Source organism: Oncorhynchus tshawytscha, linkage group LG20 (genome assembly GCF_018296145.1).
Source record: "Oncorhynchus tshawytscha isolate Ot180627B linkage group LG20, Otsh_v2.0, whole genome shotgun sequence".
NCBI classification, from domain to species: Eukaryota; Metazoa; Chordata; class Actinopteri; order Salmoniformes; family Salmonidae; genus Oncorhynchus; species Oncorhynchus tshawytscha.
The window spans coordinates 46,715,015-46,735,014 of NC_056448.1; the positions used below are offsets into that span (position 1 = coordinate 46,715,015).

The 20,000-nt window shown below is 43.4% G+C and overlaps 1 protein-coding gene across 19 annotated transcripts in view; it reads left to right on the forward strand.

Moving 5' to 3' along the window:
• tcf4 (transcription factor 4) overlaps positions 1-20,000 on the forward strand; it is a 417,619-nt gene that overhangs the window by 275,807 nt on the left and 121,812 nt on the right. The gene's annotated exons all lie outside the window — the stretch shown is intronic.

A 20,000-nucleotide genomic window follows, 5' to 3' on the forward strand; every position in this document is an offset into this window, starting at 1 on the left:
CAGTGGATGAGAGAGAGGTACTCTGATTTTGGACAGTTTAGAATGTGCACGTTTTCAACAATCAGCATATAGTTAACCCAAGCTGGTCAGTCTAGTATATTAAATCTCTATATCTACATATTGTTAATGCTGGTCAGTCTAGTATATTAAATCTCTATATCTACATATTGTTAACCCTGGCTGGTCAGTCTAGTATATTAAATCTCTATATCTACATATTGTTAATGCTGGTCAGTCTAGTATATTAAACCTCTCTATATCTACATATTGTTAACCCAGGCTGGTCAGTCTAGTATATTAAACCTCTCTATATCTACATGTTGTTAATGTTAATATATTAAACTGGTTAACAGTCTGGTCAGTATATATTAAACCTCTCTATATCTACATAATGCTGGTCAGTCTAGTATATTAAACCTCTCTATATCTACATGTTGTTAACCCAGGCTGGTCAGTCTAGTATATTAAACCTCTCTATATCTACATATTGTTAATGCTGGTCAGTCTAGTATATTAAACCTCTCTATATCTACATATTGTTGATGCTGGTCAGTCTAGTATATTAAACCTCTCTATCTACATATTGTTAACCCAGGCTGGTCAGTCTAGTATATTAAACCTCTCTATATCTACATATTGTTAATGCTGGTCAGTCTAGTATATTAAACCTCTCTATATCTACATATTGTTAATGCTGGTCAGTCTAGTATATTAAACCTCTCTATCTACATATTGTTAACGCTGGTCAGTCTAGTATATTAAACCTCTCTATATCTACATATTGTTAATGCTGGTCAGTCTAGTATATTAAACCTCTCTATATCTACATATTGTTAATGCTGGTCAGTCTAGTATATTAAATCTCTATATCTACATATTGTTAACGCAGGCTGGTCAGTCTAGTATATTAAACCTCTCTATATCTACATATTGTTAACGCAGGCTGGTCAGTCTAGTATATTAAACCTCTATATCTACATATTGTTAACGCAGGCTGGTCAGTCTAGTATATTAAACCTCTCTATATCTACATATTGTTAACGCAGGCTGGTCAGTCTAGTATATTAAACCTCTCTATATCTACATATTGTTAATGCTGGTCAGTCTAGTATATTAAACCTCTCTATATCTACATATTGTTAACGCAGGCTGGTCAGTCTAGTATATTAAACCTCTCTATATCTACATATTGTTAATGCTTGTCAGTCTAGTATATTAAACCTCTCTATATCTACATATTGTTAATGCTGGTCAGTCTAGTATATTAAACCTCTCTATCCAGGACCTTTGTTAATGGTAATAATGTGGTTCGTATTTGCAGCTGTTAGCATTGTAACATCGTTGTAGATGATTCAGTTATTTTCAATGATCTTAAATGAGGTATATGACAATGCTGTGGAAGGCAGCCCAAAGGAACAGGGATCATTTGACTGAATGTAATTTAGTATAAATCTACTGATGATATTCCTGAAAGGGATATGTGTAATACTGTTGTAGAAGCATGTGGAAGCCTATATTATGCATTGTATAAAAATTATTGTAGTTGTTGTACTGTAGACAGTATTTTTTTTTAAATTAAAAAATATTCCAGATTTAGGGATTAGATTTGTCTTTTGCTTTCATAAATGATAAAGAGGAATTTGGTGTAAATGTGACTTGACCTTGGTCATGTTCTGACAGACACACGCATATGGGTCGTTATTGCCCCATACCTGTGAAATATCATGGCCTGGAAAAAGGTTACAGAGGACAGAGAGAGAGAGAGAGAGAGAGGGGGAGAGAGAGAGAGAGGGGGGAGAGAGAGAGGGTGGGGGAGAGAGAGGGGGGAGAGATAGAGAGAGACAGAGAGAGAGAGGGAGGGAGAGAGAGGGGAGAGAGAGAGGGGGGGGGGAGAGAGAGGGGGAGAGAGAGAGAGAGAGAGAGAGAGAGAGAGAGAGAGAGAGAGAAAGAGAGAAAGAGAGAGAGAACAATGTTTGTTTGGTTCACAATGCTCCCTGTGTTGTGAGACGATATTCCAAAAAGAGATGAGAAGCGTGTGAAGGGTCAGTCTCTCTGTCCGTCCGTATGTCTGTCTTTCCTGAACTATGCTATGCAGCTCCTTAGCCTCTGATAATAATGAGTCAGGAAAGGAAGGTAAGAGTAGAGAATAGCAGGCCATCTGAGAGCAGTTAGACTAGCCAGCGCCTCGCTGAAGGCCCCTGTGTGTACTCACGCTGCTGTCTCTCTCTAGCCACTGTCATCCACTGGTCACTGGTCCACTACAGAAGCTCATATCAACAGACCCACATGTCTGTTGAGTCTCCTCATAGTGTTCTCTACTGATGTAATGTCCTGTTTGTAATTAAGGCAATTTTGCATATGCATCCTTAAATCGTTTCTTTATTAGCTTTATAGCAGGAATATATTTTTTCATTTATGATAACACATTTTAATGTAATATATTTTTAAATGTTTGTTTTTTTACTCCCATTATATTTATATTTTATTTGCATATTTCTTATTTTAAATTATACATTTCTTTTATTTTGAGGCCAATTTTTGAATAGAGATTTTATTATCCCTAAATAAAAAATAAAAAACTGCAATATGTCTATGTATATATACACCAAGACAGAAATTGATAACCCCCCACCCCACAGATAGCGTATAGAATATGAATCCTTGGTATGGTGAATGCAGATGCTTCGCCATGTGGGCCTGTTCAGAATGGAACATTTTTTCTGATCGTTGCCTCAGTTTCAAGCTCCTGTTCCTCGCTGTATCCACACACATACAATGACCAACGGTTTGACGGATGAGGTTTCCCTCCTGCCGGACGAGTCCGTATGTTCCCGCCTGGGCCTTCTCCTCTCCGTGCCCAGGGGCGTGGGAGGGGGGGGGGGTCAAGTTGGCAACGACGTGCCCCGTTTATGCCCCGTTTTTATCAACACAGGGCCGTCTTTGTGCAGGAGCTCGGAGGCCGTACACATTTTTTTTGTGTGGATGATACGGTGAGCATTGTACACGGCGGGCCCTCGATGGACGCTTTGTGCCACTCTTGATTCCGTGCCAAAAGCATTTTGCTGCATGGGGTTGTTTGTGCTGTTCGTTTGCAGACGGATACTAAATAACACAACACACGGAAGAACGTTTGTCTTATGTCCCGAAACCCTATCGATAGGTGGCTTTGTTCCTGTTTTGTATTATGCCTTAAAAATAACCACAAAGGTTTCCGTTGTAGCGGCAGTGTGTGTCTAAGTCTCAGGCCCGAGAACGGTGACAGTGGGTTGTTGTCTGGGGTTGGAGAGAGAGAAAGTAGAGCAGCCAGCCAGTGCTCCATGCTAGGCTTGGTGCTTGGTGCTCCATGCTAGACTTGGTGCTTGGTGCTTGGTGCTTGGTGCTCCATGCTAGGCTTGGTGCTTGGTGCTCCATGCTAGGCTTGGTGCTTGGTGCTCCATGCTAGGCTTGGTGCTTGGTGCTCCATGCTAGGCTTGGTGCTTGGTGTTTGGTGCTAGGCTTGGTGCTTGGTGCTCCATGCTAGGCTTGGTGCTTGGTGCTCCATTCTAGGCTTGGTGCTTGGTGCTCCATGCTAGGCTTGGTGCTTGGCGCCCTTGGTGCTTGGTGCTCCATGCTAGGCTTGGTGCTTGGTGCTCCATGCTAGGCTTGGTGCTTGGTGCTCCATGCTAGGCTTGGTGCTTGGTGCTTGGTGCCCCATGCTAGGCTTGGTGCTTGGTGCTCCATGCTAGGCTTGGTGCTTGGTGCTCCATGCTAGGCTTGGTGCTTGGGGCTCCATGCTAGGCTTGGTGCTTGGGGCTCCATGCTAGGCTTGGTGCTTGGTGCTTGGTGCTCCATGCTAGTGCTTTTGGTCCGAAGGAGCTGAGGAGAGGAACAGCGTTTCAGACCGGCTGCCTAATGAGTCAACAAAAGAAGAAGTAAAACAAAAGGCCCCTCTCTCTCTCTCAGTCTCTCTCTCTCTCTGTCTCTCTCTCTCAGTCTCTCTCTCTCTCTCTCTCTCTCTGTCTCTCTCTCTCAGTCTCTCTCTCTCTCTCTCTCTCCCTCCCTCTCTCTCTCTCTCTCTCTCTCTCTCTCTCTCTCTCTCTCTCTCTCCCTCTCCACAACCCAATTTTAAACAGAGCTGCTGTTGCTGCCCAGTCTCTATTGTTATGCTAAGAGAAACATTTGAATATTTCTCTACCTTAATTAGCTACATTGCAGAATCTAGTTAGGGTTAGTGCCAAATCTTTTCCTACTCATTTGGAATTCATAAATAAATGTTTAAAAGTATAAAAATGTACAATTAAAATGTTTCCAATCACCATAAAATATTTTGGATTTTTTTCATTACGGATTTCATCTTTACTTTATTTATCTTCTTAGATAATAAAATATTTTTTAATTTTCATAGATTTGGAAAGAAGAGTGGATTTTTACTTCAATCAAACTGATTGATTGTAATATACTCATCTATTTTATATAGATATATATATATATATATATATATATAGATATGTTTTTATTATATTCAGTGATTCTTATAATTTGGTTCACAATGTTGACATTTACGTAAACACTATCACCTTGGTATTTAATCTAATCATTACAACATAATAATAATAATAATCATAATCATACATTTTTCATAATTATAATTAGTTAATAACATTGCTATTGTCAAAATGGTAAAGTCATTTCTTCACATAGAAGTCATTTTCAACCATAGTGTATTTCTGTGTGCGTTATAGAGTATTGTATTTGTTAACGACCCGTTTGTTAAGATGAAACATAGTCATGTTTTTCCGTTCTACAGGCACAGAGCATGTGTCTATGCTGTTTGGCTGGAATTACAGCACAGGATGGTAGGCAGTTTGAACAGTTTATAAATAGATAGTTTGTGTGTGAAATCATCCAAACATTGTTTTCTAATGAGTTTACAGTGCAGCAGGCTTTGGAGGTTTGTCTGAACTGATCGTTCCTATCGCTGTGTCTACTGTGTCCATGAGGCTTTGGAGGTTTGTCTGAACTGATCGTTCCTATCGCTGTGTCTACTGTGTCCATGAGGCTTTGGAGGTTTGTCTGAACTGATCGTTCCTATCGCTGTGTCTACTGTGTCCATGAAGCTTAGGAGGTGTTGACTGTTCAATTTAATTCCAAATTTAACTTCCTCTGAGGGAACTTGTTTTCTGGACAATGTATATCAGACAATGAAACCACGTATATAGAAGACAGGTATGGAATGACTTTGGTTTAAACCTCTCTGTTTCACGGATCTACTTATTAACATCAAGCTCCTCTTGTAGTGAAAACGTTTAATTGTACACACAAGATGTTTTGAGAGCAGGTGTTTTTTTTGTTTAGTGGAAGGTCAAATGGTGTTTCAGTATTTAATTAGTGCCAGTACTATATCATTATTAGTACTATATCATTATTAGTACTATATCATTATTAGTACTATATCATTATTAGTACTATATCATTATTAGTACTATATCATTATTAGTACTATATCATTATTAATCTGTCTCCTCCCCCCCAAAAAAGTGAAATGTTTCAGAATGTCATCCTAAATATTGATGGGAAACAGAAATAGTATGAATGGAAAAAATAAATATTATGATAGTTAATATTTCACCAATAGTATAATTTGCTAAATAAATATTATGATAGTTAATATTTCACTAATAGTATAATTTTCTAAATAAATATATTGATGTCAGTTGCTATTTCACTAATAATATAATTTGCTAAATAAATATTATGATGGCCAGTTAATATTTCACTAATAATATAATTTGCAAAATAAATATTATGATAGTCAGTTAATATTTCACTAATAGTATAATTTGCTAAATAAATATATTGATGTTAGTTGCTATTTCACTAATAATATAATTTGCAAAATAAATATTATGATGGCCAGTTAATATTTCACTAATAATATAATTTGCAAAATAAAAATGATGATGGCCAGTTAATATTTCACTAATATAAATTGCTTCCTGTTCTTTAGAACATGTTGAAGGAAAATATATATTTGTATAATCATCTAGCCTTTCATTTTAACACATGTATTTATCCTCCATCTTCTATAACACAGGACCATAGTGTATTTTAATTCCCGCGCTTTTCAGCGCTTCACCAAAGCGTCCGTTGGTAGTGTTGCCAGAACGTGATACTACACAGAGAAAGGGTTAGCCGTCATCCACCTATTGATGATCCCCTCCATATGGATGAACCTGTCAGGCAGGGATGGGCCAGAGAGAGACACCTTTTAGAAGCATTCCTGGGATAACTGGGAATTACACACAAAGCGGCTGGGAAGTGATGGAGCAGCATCCCAAATTGCACCCTATTCCCCATGGGCCCTGGTCAAAGTAGTACACCGTAGGGAATAGGGTGCTATTTGAGATACAGCTTGGGTCTTTCTGGTGATGGGAATTTGTCCGGTGACTGAGGCCTTGCCAGTTGGGTCAGGCTGATCAAACTGCAATCAGCATCAGGGCAGACTGACGGGCAAGCAGGCGTCTGGGCTGGGGAACTTCACAAGGTGGCATGGTTGTTGCCGGGGAACAGCAGGCACAGAGACTGGCAGATAGACTTCTGCTACTAACAACCTGGGAAAGAGGACTGAAGAAGAGGAGGAGAGGAGAGGAGGAGAGGAGAGGAGAGGAGGGAGAGGAGAGGAGAGGAGAGGAGAGGGAGAGGAGAGGAGAGGAGAGGAGAGGAGAGGAGGGAGAGAAATAGAGGAGCAGGAGAGGAGAGGAGAGGAGAGGAGAGGAGAGGAGAGGAGAGGAGAGGAGAGGAGAGGAGAGGAGAGGAGAGGAGAGGAGAGGAGAGGAGAGGAGAGGAGAGAAATAGAGGAGCAGGAGAGGAGAGGAGGAGCAGGAGAGGAGAGGAGCAGGAGAGAAATAGAGGAGCCGGAGAGGAGAGAAATAGAGGAGCAGGAGAGGAGAGGAGAGGAGAGAAATAGGGCAGGAGAAGAGAGGAGAGGAACAAGAGAGAAATAGAGGAGCCGGAGAGAAGAGGAGCAGGAGAGGAGAGGATCAGGAGAGGAAAGGAGAGAAGTGGAGCAGGGGAGCAATAGAGGAGCAGGAGAGGAGAGGATCAGGAGAGGAAAGGAGAGAAGTGGAGCAGGGGAGCAATAGAGGAGCAGGAGAGGAGAGGATCAGGAGAGGAGAGGATCAGGAGAGGAAAGGAGAGAAGTGGAGCAGGGGAGCAATAGAGGAGCAGGAGAGCTCTTTTCCTCACTGTTCACTCTCTGTGAGTGCTGGCCTCACCCCCTAATCTTGACTCTGGACAACGGTGTCAACGCCTCTACTCTACTCCATCCCGGGCCGAGATGGCGAACGACGTGACACAGTTTCTCTCTCGCTGTCTCTCTCTCTCTGCAGCAGGGGCCTGATTCTAAGGCCTGGCCTCTCATCATGGAAGTGAAAAGAGAGCTTTTGTCAACAGGGAGAAAATCCCATTGAAATAGGTCATCCCTAGCTGTGCTGGGCCGTGTGGGGCCGTGTGGGGCCTTTTGGGTCCGTGTGGGGCCTTGTGGGGCTGTGTGGGGCCGTGTGGGGCCTTGTGGGGCCGTGTGGGGCTGTGTGGGGCCGTGTGGGGCAGTGTGGGGCTGTGTGGGGCAGTGTGGGGCTGTGTGGGGCCGTGTGGGGCCGTGTGGGGCTGTGTGGGGCTGTGTGGGGACGTGTGGGGCTGAGGCTCACAGACATATGTTGTGTAAGAGACAAATGATGCAAAACGCTGAGTAAAGTGGTTAATTAACCCTCACCACATAGTTATTCTGCCCGTATTGAGTGTTATGAGTGTAATAGTGTTATAGTGTTGTTATAGTGTTATAGAGTTATAGTGTTATAGTGTTATAGTGTAATACTGTTATAGTGTAATAGTGTAATAGTGTTATAGTGTTATAGTGTTGTTATAGTGTTATAGAGTTATAGTGTTATAGTGTTATAGTGTAATACTGTTATAGTGTAATAGTGTAATACTGTTATAGTGTTATAGTGTAATAGTGTAATAGTGTTATAGTGTTGTTATAGTGTTATAGAGTTATAGTGTTATAGTGTAATAGTGTAATAGTGTTATAGTGTTATAGTGTTGTTATAGTGTTATAGAGTTATAGTGTTATAGTGTTATAGTGTAATACTGTTATAGTGTAATAGTGTAATACTGTTATAGTGTTATAGTGTAATAGTGTAATAGTGTTATAGTGTTGTTATAGTGTTATAGAGTTATAGTGTTATAGTGTAATAGTGTAATAGTGTTATAGTGTTATGAGTGTAATACTGTTATAGTGTTATAGTGTTATAGTGTAATAGTGTTATAGTGTAATAGTGTTATAGTGTTATAGTGTTATAGTGTTAGGAGTGTAATAGTGTAATAGTGTTATAGTGTTATGAGTGTAATAGTGTAATACTGTTATAGTCTAATAGTGTTATAGTGTTATGAGTGTAATAGTGTTATAGTGTTATAGTCTAATAGTGTAATAGTGTTATAGTGTTATAGTGTAATATTGTTATAGTGTTATAGTGTTATAGTGTAATAGTGTAATAATGCTATAGTGTTATAGTGTTATAGTGTAATAGTGTTATAGTGTAATAGTGCTATAGTGTTATAGAGTTATAGTGTAATAGTGTAATAGTGTTATAGTATAATAGTGTTATAGTGTAATAGTGTTATAGTATAATAGTGTTATAGTGTAATAGTGTTATAGTATAATAGTGTTATAGTGTTATAGTGTTATAGTGTTGTTATAGTGTAATAGAGTTATAGTGTAATAGTGTTATAGTGTAATAGTGTTATAGTATAATAGTGTTATAGTGTTATAGTGCTGTTATAGTGTTATAGTGTAATAGAGTCATAGTGTAATAGTGTAATAGTGTAATAGAGTTATAGTGTTGTTATAGTGTTATAGTGTTATAGTGTAATAGTGTTATAGTGTTATAGTGTAATAGTGTAATAGTGTAATAGTGTTATAGTGTTATAGTGTAATAGTGTAATAGTGTAATAGTGTTATAGTGTAATAGTGTTATAGTGTTATAGTGTAATAGTGTTATAGTGTTATAGTGTAATAGTGTAATAGTGTTATAGTGTTATAGTGTTATAGTGTAATAGTGTAATAGTGTTATAGTGTTATAGTGTAATAGTGTTATAGAGTTATAGTGTTATAGTGTAATAGTGTAATAGTGTTATAGTGTAATAGTGTTATAGTGTTATAGTGTTATAGTGTAATAGTGTAATAGTGTTATAGTGTTATAGTGTAATAGTGTTATAGTGTTATAGTGTAATAGTGTTATAGTGTAATATTGTAATAGTGTTATAGTGTTATAGTGTAATAGTGTAGTAGAGTTATAGTGTTATAGTGTAATAGAGTTATAGTGTAATAGTGTAATAGAGTTATAGTGTAATAGTGTAATAGTGTTATAGTGTTATAGTGTAATAGTGTAATAGTGTAATAGTGGTATAGTGTTATAGTGTTATAGTGTAATAGTGTTATAGTGTTATAGTGTTATAGTGTTATAGTGTAATAGAGTTATAGTGTAATAGTGTAATAGTGTTATAGTGCAATAGTGTAATAGAGTTATAGTGTAATAGTGTTATAGTGTTATAGTTTTATAGTGTAATAGTGTAATAGTGTTATAGTGTTATAGTGTTATAGTGTAATACTGTAATAGTGTAATAGTATAATAGAGTTATAGTGTAATAGTGTAATAGTGTTATAGTGTAATAGTGTTATAGTATAATAGTGTTATAGTGTAATAGTGTTATAGTATAATAGTGTTATAGTGTTATAGTGTTGTTATAGTGTTATAGTGTAATAGAGTTATAGTGTAATAGTGTAATAGTGTTATAGTGTTATAGTGTTATAGTGTTATAGTGTTATAGTGTTGTTATAGTGTTATAGTGTAATAGAGTTATAGTGTAATAGTGTTATAGTGTTATAGTGTTGTTATAGTGTTATAGTGTAATAGAGTTATAGTGTTGTTATAGTGTAATAGTGTAATAGAGTTATAGTGTTGTTATAGTGTTATAGTGTCATAGTGTAATAGTGTTATAGTGTTATAATGTAATAGTGTAATAGTGTAATATAGTAATAGTGTAATAGTGTAATAGAGTTATAGTGTTATAGTGTTATAGTGTTGTTATAGTGTTATAGTGTTTAGTGTAATAGAGTTATAGAGTTATAGTGTTATTGTGTTGTTATAGTGTTATAGTGTAATAGTGTTATAGTGTTATAATGTAATAGTGTAATAGTGTTATAGTGTTATAATGTTATAGTGTAATAGTGTTATAGTGTTATAGTGTTATAGTGCAATAGTGTTATAGTGTTATAGTGTTATAATGTAATAGTGTAATAGTGTAATAGAGTAATAATGTAATAGTGTAATAGAGTTATAGTGTTATAGTGTTATAGTGTTATAGTGTTGTTATAGTGTTGTTATAGTGTTATAGTGTAATAGAGTTATAGAGTTATAGTGTTATTGTGTTGTTATAGTGTTATAGTGTTATAGTGTTATAGTGTTATAGTGTTATAGTGTAATAGTGTTATAGTGTAATAGTGTTATAGTGTTATAGTGTTATAGTGTAATAGTGTTATAGTGTTATAGAGTTATGGAGTTATAGTGTTATAGTGTTGTTATAGTGTTATAGTGTTATAGTGTTATAGTGTAATAGTGTTATAGTGTAATAGTGTTATATTGTTATAGTGTAATAGTGTTATAGTGTTATAGTGTTATAGTGTTATAGTGTAATAGTGTTATAGTGTTATAGTATAATAGTGTAATAGAGTTATAGTGTTATAGTGTAATAGTGTTATAGTGTAATAGTGTAATACTAACTAGCAGGCAATAAGACATACTACTCTGACTGCTGAATACTAACTAGCAGGCAATAAGACATACTACTCTGACTGCTGAATACTAACTAGCAGGCAATAAGACATACTACTCTGACTGCTGAATACTAACTAGCAGGCAATAAGACATACTACTCTGACTGCTGAATACTAACTAGCAGGCAATAAGACATACTGCTCTGACTGCTGAATACTAACTAGCAGGCAATAAGACATACTACTCTGACTGCTGAATACTAACTAGTAGGCAATAAGACATACTACTCTGACTGCTGAATACTAACTAGTAGGCAATAAGACATACTGCTCTGACTGCTGAATACTAACTAGTAGGCAATAAGACATACTACTCTGACTGCTGAATACTAACTAGCAGGCAATAAGACATACTGCTCTGACTGCTGAATACTAACTAGTAGGCAATAAGACATACTACTCTGACTGCTGATTACTAAGTAGCAGGCAATAAGACATACTACTCTGACTGCTGAATACTAACTAGCAGGCAATAAGACACACTACTCTGACTGCTGAATACTAACTAGCAGGCAATAAGACACTACTCTGACTGCTGAATACTAACTAGCAGGCAATAAGACATACTGCTCTGACTGCTGAATACTAACTAGCAGGCAATAAGACATACAACTCTGACTGCTGAATACTAACTAGCAGGCAATAAGACATACTACTCTGACTGCTGAATACTAACTAGCAGGCAATAAGACACTACTCTGACTGCTGAATACTAACTAGCAGGCAATAAGACATACTGCTCTGACTGCTGAATACTAACTAGCAGGCAATAAGACATACTACTCTGACTGCTGAATACTAACTAGCAGGCAATAAGACACTACTCTGACTGCTGAATACTAACTAGCAGGCAATAAGACATACTGCTCTGACTGCTGAATACTAACTAGCAGGCAATAAGACATACTACTCTGACTGCTGAATACTAACTAGCAGGTAATAAGACATACTGCTCTGACTGCTGAATACTAACTAGCAGGCAATAAGACATACTGCTCTGACTGCTGAATACTAACTAGCAGGCAATAAGACATACTACTCTGACTGCTGAATACTAACTAGCAGGCAATAAGACATACTGCTCTGACTGCTGAATACTAACTAGCAGGCAATAAGACACTACTCTGACTGCTGAATACTAACTATCAGTCACTTATATCATATTTTCAGGTAGAGATTCCTAGTGAAGCAACTCCTCTCTCTTCCTCTCATCACCCTTTCTGTCTCTTTTCTCCCTCTCTGGTCTACCGCACACAGACCGGTCGAAGTAGGCGCGTAATGGATTATGGTCATTGCGGTTAATTACCATGTTTTCTGTGCTTGTCTATGTATTGGCCTGTTGGGAACTACAACTGCCGACTGCATCGTACAGTTCTGGCTTGATCTTCAAACTGAGCATCGACGTCACAGAAAGAAAGAAAACTAAAAAAACTAAATGGAATTCAAAGAATTGAACCAATGTCCGGTTTATTAAATGTTTAATGACCGACATTTGGGTTATTCGCCCAGCACTAGAGCGTTATACGTGTATTTGAGTATTTTATAGTACGTCTTTATGTTCAGCAGGCCTCTGTGTTAACACAAAGACACTATGGAGCAGGGTCTCTTCAGCAGCTGTAATTGTGTTGGTGGTTCAGGACACTGTCCATGCTGGCCTGTTGGAGACCCGCTGGGACAGTTCCTGATCAGTGCATGTAGTGTGTCTGTATGTATGTGTGTGCAGTGTTGGCTGTGTGTGTGTGTGTGTGTGTGTGTGTGTGGGTGTGTGTGTGTGTGTGTGTGTGTGTGTGTGTGTGTAGTGTTAGCTGTGCCGCGGTGTGGAATAGACCCAGGCTCTACACACCCCTCCATACACCAGCCCGGCCTCACCCGCAGCCCTAGCTTTAGCACCCTCCAGTCCATACACCCTCCAGTCCATACACCCTCCAGTCCATATACCCTCCAGTCCATATCTCCTCCAGTCCATACACCCTCCAGTCCATATACCCTCCAGTCCATATCTCCTCCAGTCCATACACCCTCCAGTCCATATACCCTCCAGTCCATATCCCCTCCAGTCCATTCACCCTCCAGTCCATATCCTCCAGTCCATACACCCTCCAGTCCATTCACCCTCCAGTCCATATCCCCTCCAGTCCATTCACCCACCAGTCCATATCCCCTCCAGTCCATATCCCCTCCAGTCCATATCTCCCATATACACAGTCCATATCTTCCAGTCCATATCCCCTCCAGTCCATATCCCCTCCAGTCCCTATGCCCTCCAGTCCATACACCCTCCAGTCCATACACCCTCCAGTCCATATCCCCTCCAGTCCATACACCCTCCAGTCCATATCCCCTCCAGTCCATGTCCCCTCCAGTCCATATCCCCTCCAGTCCATATCCCCTCCAGTCCATACACCCTCCAGTCCATACACCCTCCAGTCCATATACCCTCCAGTCCCTATCCCCTCCAGTCCATATCCCCTCCAGTCCATACACCCTCCAGTCCACATCCCCACCAGTCCATACACCCTCCAGTCCATATCTCCTCCAGTCCATATCCCCTCCAGTCCATACACCCTCCAGTCCATATCCCTCCAGTCCATATCCCCTCCAGTCCATATCCCTCCAGTCCATATCCCCTCCAGTCCATTCACCCTCCAGTCCATACACCCTCCAGTCCATAACACCCTCCAGTCCATACACCCTCCAGTCCATACACCCTCCAGTCCATTCACCCTCCAGTCCATACACCCTCCAGTCCATATCCCCTCCAGTCCATATCCCCTCCAGTCCATACACCCTCCAGTCCATACACCCTCCAGTCCATATACCCTCCAGTCCCTATCCCCTCCAGTCCATATCCCCTCCAGTCCATACACCCTCCAGTCCACATCCCCTCCATTCCATACACCCTCCAGTCCATATCTCCTCCAGTCCATATCCCCCATACCAGTCCATATCCCTCCAGTCCATATCCCCTCCAGTCCATATCCCCTCCAGTCCATACACCTCCAGTCCATATCCCCTCCAGTCCATTCACCCTCCATACACCCTCCAGTCCATACACCCTCCAGTCCATACACCCTCCAGTCCATACACCCTCCAGTCCATTCACCCTCCAGTCCATACACCCTCCAGTCCATTCACCCTCCAGTCCATATCCCCTCCAGTCCATACACCCTCCAGTCCATACACCCTCCAGTCCATATCCCCTCCAGTCCATATCCCCTCCAGTCCATACACCCTCCAGTGCATACACCCTCCAGTCCATTCACCCTCCAGTCCATATCCCCTCCAGTCCATATCCCCTCTAGTCCATTCACCCTCCAGTCCATACACCCTCCAGTCCATACACCCTCCAGTCCATACACCCTCCAGTCCATATCCCCTCCAGTCCATTCACCCTCCAGTCCATACACCCTCCAGTCCATACACCCTCCAGTCCATACACCCTCCAGTCCATACACCCTCCAGTCCATTCACCCTCCAGTCCATACACCCTCCAGTCCATACACCATCTCCTCCAGTCCATATCCCCTCCAGTCCATTCACCCTCCAGTCCATACACCCTCCAGTCCCATACACCCTCCAGTCCATACACCCTCCAGTCCATACACCCTCCAGTCCATACACCCTCCATTCCATACACCCTCCAGTCCATACACCCTCCAGTCCCATATCCCCTCCTGCCTATACACCCTCCAGTCCCATACACCCTCCAGTCCATACACCCTCCAGTCCATACACCCTCCAGTCCATATCCCCTCCAGTCCATACACCCTCCAGTCCATACACCCTCCAGTCCATACACCCTCCAGTCCATACACCCTCCAGTCCATATCCCCCAGTCCATACGTCCTCCAGTCCATATCCCCTCCAGTCCATTCACCCTCCAGTCCATACACCCTCCAGTCCATAACACCCTCCAGTCCATACACCCTCCAGTCCATACACCCTCCAGTCCATACACCCTCCAGTCCATTCACCCTCCAGTCCATACACCCTCCAGTCCATTCACCCTCCAGTCCATATCCCCTCCAGTCCATACACCCTCCAGTCCATACACCCTCCAGTCCATTCACCCTCCAGTCCATATCCCCTCCAGTCCATACACCCTCCAGTCCATACACCCTCCAGTCCATATCCCCTCCAGTCCATATCCCCCTCCAGTCCATACACCCTCCAGTGCATACACCCTCCAGTCCATTCACCCTCCAGTCCATATCCCCTCCAGTCCATATCCCCTCCAGTCCATTCACCCTTCAGTCCATACACCCTCCAGTCCATACACCCTCCAGTCCATACACCCTCCAGTCCATTTCCCCTCCAGTCCATTCACCCTCCAGTCCATACACCCTCCAGTCCATACACCCTCCAGTCCATATCCCCTCCAGTCCATTCACCCTCCAGTCCATACACCCTCCAGTCCATACACCCTCCAGTCCATTCACCCTCCAGTCCATATCCCTCCAGTCCATACACCCTCCAGTCCATACACCCTCCAGTCCATATCCCCTCCAGTCCATACACCCTCCAGTCCATTCACCCTCCAGTCCATATCCCCTCCAGTCCATATCCCCTCTCTAGTCCATTCACCCTTCAGTCCATACACCCTCCAGTCCATACACCCTCCAGTCCATACACCCTCCAGTCCATATCCCCTCCAGTCCATTCACCCTCCAGTCCATACACCCTCCAGTCCATACACCCTCCTGTCCATATCCCCTCCAGTCCATTCACCCTCCAGTCCATACACCCTCCTGCCCATACACCCTCCAGTCCATACACCCTCCAGTCCATACACCCTCCTGCCCATACACCCTCCTGCCCATACACCCTCCAGTCCATACACCCTCCTGCCCATATCCCCTCCTGCCTATACACCCTCCTGCCCATACACCCTCCAGTCCATACACCCTCCAGTCCATACACCCTCCTGCCCATACACCCTCCAGTCCATACACCCTCCTGCCCATATCCCCTCCTGCCCATACACCCTCCAGTCCATACACCCTCCAGTCCATACACCCTCCAGTCCATACACCCTCCAGTCCATATCCCCCTCCAGTCCATACACCCTCCATGCCCATACACCCTCCAGTCCATACACCCTCCAGTCCATACACCCTCCAGTCCATATCCCCTCCAGTCCATACACCCTCCAGTCCATATCCCCTCCAGTCCATTCACCCTCCAGTCCATACACCCTCCAGTCCATAACACCCTCCAGTCCATACACCCTCCAGTCCATACACCCTCCAGTCCATACACCCTCCAGTCCATTCACCCTCCAGTCCATACACCCTCCAGTCCATTCACCCTCCAGTCCATATCCCCTCCATCCCATACACCCTCCAGTCCATACACCCTCCAGTCCATTCACCCTCCAGTCCATACCCCTCCATCCCATACACCCTCCAGTCCATACACCCTCCAGTCCATATCCCCTCCAGTCCATATCCCCTCCAGTCCATACACCCTCCAGTGCATACACCCTCCAGTCCATACACCCTCCAGTCCATATCCCCTCCAGTCCATATCCCCTCTAGTCCATTCACCCTTCAGTCCAAACACCCTCCAGTCCATACACCCTCCAGTCCATACACCCTCCAGTCCATTTCCCCTCCAGTCCATTCACCCTCCAGTCCATACACCCTCCAGTCCATACACCCTCCAGTCCATATCCCCTCCAGTCCATTCACCCTCCAGTCCATACACCCTCCAGCCCATACACCCTCCAGTCCATTCACCCTCCAGTCCATATCCCCTCCAGCCCATACACCCTCCAGTCCATACACCCTCCAGTCCATATCCCCTCCAGTGCATACACCCTCCAGTCCATTCACCCTCCAGTCCATATCCCTCCAGTCCATATCCTCTCTAGTCCATTCACCCTTCAGTCCATACACCCTCCAGTCCATACACCCTCCAGTCCATACACCCTCCAGTCCATATCCCCTCCAGTCCATTCACCCTCCAGTCCATACACCCTCCAGTCCATACACCCTCCAGTCCATATCCCCTCCAGTCCATTCACCCTCCAGTCCATACACCCTCCAGTCCATATCCCTCCAGTCCATTCACCCTCCAGTCCATACACCCTCCAGTCCATACACCCTCCTGTCCATATCCCCTCCAGTCCATTCACCCTCCAGTCCATACCCCTCCTGCCCATACACCCTCCAGTCCATACACCCTCCAGTCCATACACCCTCCAGCCCATACACCCTCCAGTCCATATCCCCACCAGTCCATACACCCTCCTGCCCATACACCCTCCTGCCCATACACCCTCCAGTCCATACACCCTCCTGCCCATATCCCTTCCAGTCCATACACCCTCCTGCCCATACACCCTCCTGCCCATACACCCTCCAGTCCATACACCCTCCTGCCCATACACCCTCCTGCCCATACACCCTCCAGTCCATACACCCTCCTGCCCATATCCCCTCCAGTCCATACACCCTCCAGTCCATACACCCTCCAGTCCATACACCCTCCTGCCCATACATATACCTCATGCCAAGTCAACACCCTTGCCCCAGGCTGCCCCCCCCTCCTCACCCACAGACAGAATCACTAATCTGTCTATCATTCCACTGGATGCTGAGTGCTCAGATATATTTATACTACTTTTCAAAGGGGCAGAAATAAGTGGACGAGCTTTGAAAGGGGGGAACTTAGAAATGGGGGAAAAAAGTAATCATGTCTTTGATCTAGTACTGTTTTATTAGTACAACCTGCGCCAAATAACGCCGTCCTGATTCCTGAGCCTGTAGTCTGAAGGAGAGATCCACATGTTCATCATTAGAGTGTGTGTGTGTGTGTGTGTGTCCTTCAGATCGAAGCAGGGTGCTGCTATGCTGCTAGACTGAACCAGGAGGCCTGGATCTTAATACCAATTAACATCAGAAGGATCAGTCCGGTGTGGACCGGGGTTTTTCCTCTTGATGTTTCTTCTGTTCTGTTACTGTACAGTCAGTCATGGAGTATTACAGTATTTGTGTGATTCACTTATTTCTTCCCAAAACCATCATTTAGAAGGTGAATGCGTATGTAAACTGGAGAGAGCAGCCATACACCCTGTCTGTCTCAGCCCAAAACCAGAGAGGGTTGTGTTCTGTGTGAAGGGAAACGGGAGTGTATAGCTACTGTTGTGTTCTGTGTGAAGGGAAACGGGAGTGGTGTGATACGCTTGGTTTCCAGTCGATGGCTGCCGTGTCCCGGCTGCCTGCCTTCCTGCTCCCACACGCTGTTATAACCCTGATGCCTGAACACACTGTTATAACCCTGAAGGCTGAACACACTGTTCTAACCCTGAAGCCTGAACACACTGTTCTAACCCTGAACACACTGTCCTAACCCTGAACACACTGTCCTAACCCTGAACACACTGTCCTAACCCTGAACACACTGTTCTAACCCTGAACACACTGTCCTAACCCTGAACACACTGTTCTAACCCTGAACACACTGTCCTAACCCTGAACACACTGTTATAACCCTGAACACACTGTCCTAACCCTGAACACACTGTTATAACCCTGAACACACTGTCCTAACCCTGAACACACTGTTATAACCCTGAACACACTGAGCTGAGGCGTGACATGACCATTTATGATTCCCTGCCTGGTTTCCCATGTAGCAATAAGCACTGAGCTTGATGTGGGATGGTGTTGGTAAACAACAACAGCGACGGCCCGACGACAACGTCAACATCAACAACAACGCAAAGAGTGCTCTGGAGGTTTCCAGTGGGAGGGGGAGGCTCTGGCATCTTTGCCCAGGGTAGGGGTCTCGTGACTGGGCCTCGCACAACCTAGTGGAACACATGGAGCAAGTCAATGTGTGTATCCTCATGCTTAGATGCTTGCAGTATGAGAAATGTTCTTTTCTGAAACGTTGTACTTTAGTGACTCTGGTCTCCACCCAATATCACACGGAACAGGTTAATGTGACTGAGGCTCCCTATGACCCACAATGCACTTCTTTTGACCAGGGCCTTATGGGTTATTTGAGACACTTCCTGTCTGTTTTGTATTGCCTCTCGCTCTCTCCCAAACCTTTTATCTCTTTATAATCAGAGAGGAGAGGAATCCAGCTTGTTTATCCCGGTTTGTTCTCGACCATCCCCCTTTTATGAAGATATTGTCCCCTTTTATCTTGCTGCCTCTTCCCCTCATTCTCCAGATTCATATTCCAGAGGTCCCCGGAGGAGTTGTGGATAAACCATTCCAGATTGTTCCCTATCGCTACCCGTAATCCTTAAAAATGTATTTGGCACATCGAGTCCTCTGCTCCGCAGGCCCTTTGGTGTGGAAGTGGGGCGTTGGTGTTAGAGAGAGTGAGGTAAAGAGAGTGAGGAGGTTAGTAAGTGAGAATGAGGCGTCGATTTGTGAGGTGGTGGGGGTTTTGTGAGGTTGTGGGGGTTTTGTGAGGTTGGGGGTTTTGTGAGGTTGTGGGGGTTTTGTGAGGTTGTGGGGGTTTTGGGTTTGGGGTTTTGTGAGGTTGAAGAGATTTCATGAGGTGGAAGAGATTTTGTGAGAGGTAGGGGTTTTGTGAGGTTGTGGGGGTTTTGTGATGTGGTAGAGATTTTGTGAGGTGGGAGAGGTTTCATGAGGTGGAAGAGATTTTGTGAGAGGTAGGGGTTTTGTGAGGTTGTGGGGGTTTTGTGAGGTTGTGGGGGTTTTTGTGAGGTTGTGGGGGTTTTGTGAGGTTGAAGAGATTTCATGAGGTGGAAGAGATTTTGTGAGAGGTAGGGGGTTTTGTGAGGTTGTGGGGGTTTTGTGAGATTGTGGGGGTTTTGTGATGTGGTAGAGATTTTGTGAGGTGGGAGAGGTTTTATGAGAGGTAGGGGGTTTTGTGAGGTGGATGAGGTTTTGTGAGGTGGAAGAGGTTTTGTGAGGTGGAAGAGGTTTTGTGAGGTGGTGGAACATTAGTGTTAAGTCTGTGTAAGGTAGAAGACAAGGTTTTCTGGGAAATTGTGTGTTGGTGTGTGAGGTAGCCCGGTTGGTGCATTGTGCTGAATACATAAGGTGATAGCTGTCAGCAGATCTTTCAGCTGACACCCTCCAGCCAATTACTGGGCTCTTCCCGACTGCATGGCTACGTCAACAACCCAGCCCAGAACAGTGAA